We start from the raw sequence: 4096 nt of genomic DNA, 5'->3' as shown, positions 1-4096 counted from the left end.
CGTGGTGTTCGTTGGCTTTGTCATTTCCATGTACATTCCTTAGCAGTGCAGTAATTTATAATCCAGAAGAGGGCCTTCAAGTTCCACTAATGAATTAAGAATATAAGTACGGTTCAATCTTGATTTTGTACCTCTTAGTGGATAATTATATTAAGCATGAAACTGTTTGTAGTTTATTTGGCTGTTGTTCAGAAATTTGAGAAATGCCCTAGCTTTTATTTTGAATGCAAAAGAGTGGCTAAAATTTTATTATTATAAGAAGTGAATACAATTAAACCTTTTAGATATTTCAAATAAATACTTTCAAAAGTTGGGTTTTTTTAAATATTAAAAGCATTACCTTGTCACATTATTATTCCTAATAACTTACAATTTGTATTTTGTGTATTTACTTATTGTTTACAAAGTGACATGGGGAAAGAAATGTTTTTACCATAATAGCTATTCTCAGAGTTTAAAAATAATATTCCTTTAACTTAAGCCCTTTAACTGACATCAGCGGCCTGTCCTATTCTCCTGACCATTACTTACAGCACTCTTTGAGTCTTTCCCTTTCCATAAACAAAATAAGTTATGACTGTGTTTGTAGATTTCATCTGCTTCAGAGCTCCAAGGCCTCATGAACCAGACAGCTAAGCTGGAAAAACTATTTAGGAAAAGACCATTTTTAATGACTATGATGGCTTTATTGAAAAGAAATGGGCATGCCTGTGCTTGCAGTATGTGGTATTTGGCTGTGATAGAAGATAGCATTCAGTTCTCAACTGGACTAATTTTCTTATACCTTCAAGTCATTGAAGTCCAAATTAAAGGAAGGCATTAGGCTTGTGGCTTGTTACTGACATTAGTGACAGTAGGAATTGGAGCCTTCATACTGTTTTGGACTAGGACCTAAATCTCAACACTTCTTTTTCTTCGGAGGGACTAAGAACACTTTTCTTTCCCGCTGCCTTCTTTCAAAGAAGAATGTTGTTAGCATTTGGATAGTGTGACAGTAGGAGCCATGTAAGTAAGTAGAAAGATTACTGGTAGTAGGACAAAACACACTTTAAAAGCTGTGTCCAATTTTTCAACCCTTAAATTGGAACAGAATTTTTTTGTAATAGCAGTCAGTGGTAACCTGTCACTTAAATAACAGTTCAAGTCTTGCACAAAATGAAAAGAGACTGAAGAGAGGGACAAAAATAAAAATTTCTCTTAAGAGTGATCAAAGACAATAATGTGCATCTTGGAACAGAGGCATGACAGATGAATAGCATAGCAAGATAAAAGCTGTTGTTTTACAGAAAGGTTATAAAAGATACTTCTGTTTACTGTAATGTGTAAGCAAAAAACCACAATGGTCTAATATTAAGAGGCAAATTTGGATGTATAGAACTGGGGTTTTTTGTTTGGTTGGTGGGGGGGGGTTTTGTTGTTTGGTGGGTTTGTTTTTTAGGGGGGTTGTTTGGTTGGGTTTTTTTGGTTGAGTATAATAATTAGCTTAGGGAACAAACTGCTGAAAGATTACCCTGAAAACAAAAATGTGACCCATTCACCTGAAAATCCTATTATGTATGCGAGTAAGAACAAATGCAGATATTTTTATAAAAGAAATAAATCAACTCTTCTTGTGAACACAAGCTGCTCATCAGAGCCATGGCATGATGTCTTGACAACCATCAGGGGTGCAGCTGTCTCCTCCTCGCTCCCCCCAGTCAGTGCTCTCCTTCCTGCCTGCAAATGGCCATCCCACCACGGTAGCAGCAGCTCTGGCAGCAGGAGCCCGCAGAGGCCAGTCTTGTGCCACTGCCCTCAGACATGTGCCTCAAGCAGGTGTCGCAGTCTGATGTGCCACAGCTCTTCCTAACCATGAGTTTTGAGTTTGTCAGTGTTTTTTTACAGTCAGATTGAAAAACCTGAGTGTTCCACAAGAACTTACAGAGATTCTGGGTAGAATGTTCTAAGTTCAGTCTCAGAGAAACCTCTCCATGACTAAGCTCAATGCAGGAACTGGAAGAAGGCAGGAGGCAGCCACAACAATTATAACCTGAGGAGTCAACTGGTTTCAGTTCTCCAGGTCAGAAAATGAACTTAAAAATCAAGAGAATTAGAGAATACAGAAAGAAGAATGTCAGAAAAAGAACTGAACCATTCTTGGAAGCTTATTCAGTGAGAAGATGCTTGCTCATGGCTGTGGAAACATAGGCTTGGTTTGTAACTGCTGCTACCAAGTAAAATCCTGCAGCAAACTGGGTTACACAGCCTGGAAGAAGTGTTGCTGTCTGTTTGCTGGGGACCTAGTGTCAGGTTTTGGCTCTAGCCCTGGAAGAGTGTCAAGAGCAACAACTTTAATTGTTCCTGACACCTGGAAAAGTCAGAGCAGCAGCTTATAAATAACACTTTTCATTTCACAGTGCTTTTACCTATTTTTATCTATTTGTTTCTAGGTTGCCACATAGCAGCAGTATTCAACTGGTTTATTTAAAGAAGTTTAAGTTCTTCACCGTTTTTCCCTTGCTGCTTGATAAATAAACACTTAGGCTTCAGGGTTACATTTACCTTGGACTGCATTTTTACCAGTTCATCACAGGTAAACATGATTTTATTTCAGCCTTCGGTTTGCTTGTCAATAGCTTGACATCAAAATATATTAAACTAGCTAGGAGGGCAGGAAGCAAAACAACATGTCTTTGTCTCTGCTAAACCGATTACAATTGACAATCTAAGGCTATAATAAATACGTCTTGTGACTTGCACATTAGAGGAGAGCCTGAATTTAAATTATAGCTTTGGGTTTTGAAATGCTCACTGATCCATTCCATTCCCATTAAGAGCGCCTTCCGCTCTGCAAAATTAAGTGATCTCTTTACATGACAGTTTAATTTAATTAATTTATTTTTCGATATGTACATTTATGGAGTTTCTCCATTAAGCTTTTGAAATGTCTGTAGGTCCTATGCATTAATGTAAATGCACCATGGCCCATAATTACCTTTGGCAGGCTTAGGGCACTGATAAAAAGATTATATTTTTAAAAACTAAAGTCTTCAAACTTTCTCGGTGCTTGGCAGGAAATCTATTTCTGTGTTTTATTTGGAGCAAGGCTCGGGAGCCTGCAGCCAACAACTCCAGTGTAGGCAGTGACTGTTACATTTTAGAAGAAAATACATTTGAGGCTAAATGAGAGAAGGGGAGAGGAAGAGAATTAGTGCAAGAGTACTAGAAGCAGCTGTTTGTTTTGCTTTGTGACTGCCAATATGTACTCTTATCATTAAAGTGCATCTAGAGGCAAGGTATTTTCTATGAAATTACCTTGCAAAACATGGATCTTTGTCTTTTTAAGGGACTGCCCCAAAGGGGTTCATCTTCCTTTTTCACAATAGCTTTGCACTAGCCAAGAATACTGGATTCTCCCTTTGCCTCCTCCTCCCTCCTTTCTAAAAATGAACTTTTCAGGGAAATATGGAATTCAGAGAAGTTTGAAGGAGAGCAGATGGCCAAGAGTGATCCAATAGGATGTAAAACTTCAGTTAGGTAGTTGCTTGGCAGGCAAGGACAAGCGAGCCTGTGATGTTTCCATAGTGATGTTTTTACATGGTGCCTTCCTTTTGTCTTTTAAAAATCTAAGTGATTTAAAAAAAGAAAAGGGGGGGTGGGGTGAGGGTAAAATAATATGAAGGGCTCCACCAGGGGCAGAGACTTGGGCTCATCTCTGATTTCTGCATGAACAGTGATGCACTGTCCTCAGCTACAGTCGCACACATCAGCCTCAGTTGCTGTGGTGCTTGTCTTGCTGGATAAGGCAGGGACAGCTTCTGAAATTAAGATATATCTCAGAATGTAGTGCTCTAGGAGGGGCAACTGTTTAGGCACTGATTTTTGTGGTGTCAGGTTTTCACGTTTACCTGTGGAGGAAGGTTTGCTGTGGCACTTCTCTAACCTTCAGAGCTTTCTCTACATGCAAGAGGCAGTGCAATAAAAATTAATGCTTCCTGTGACTTTGATTCCTACTTTCTCCTTTCAAGCCTTAGAGGTAGCCATCACACTCATATTAATTTGTGAGGATATAAACAACAGCCATTATCTGTATGACCACGCTGCGCAAGAGAAACAA

Source organism: Pipra filicauda, unplaced genomic scaffold (assembly GCF_003945595.2).
Source record: "Pipra filicauda isolate LSUMZ 115617 unplaced genomic scaffold, ASM394559v2 scaffold55_size4083901_pilon, whole genome shotgun sequence".
Classification (NCBI taxonomy): Eukaryota; Metazoa; Chordata; class Aves; order Passeriformes; family Pipridae; genus Pipra; species Pipra filicauda.
This window is presented reverse-complemented; position numbering follows the sequence as displayed.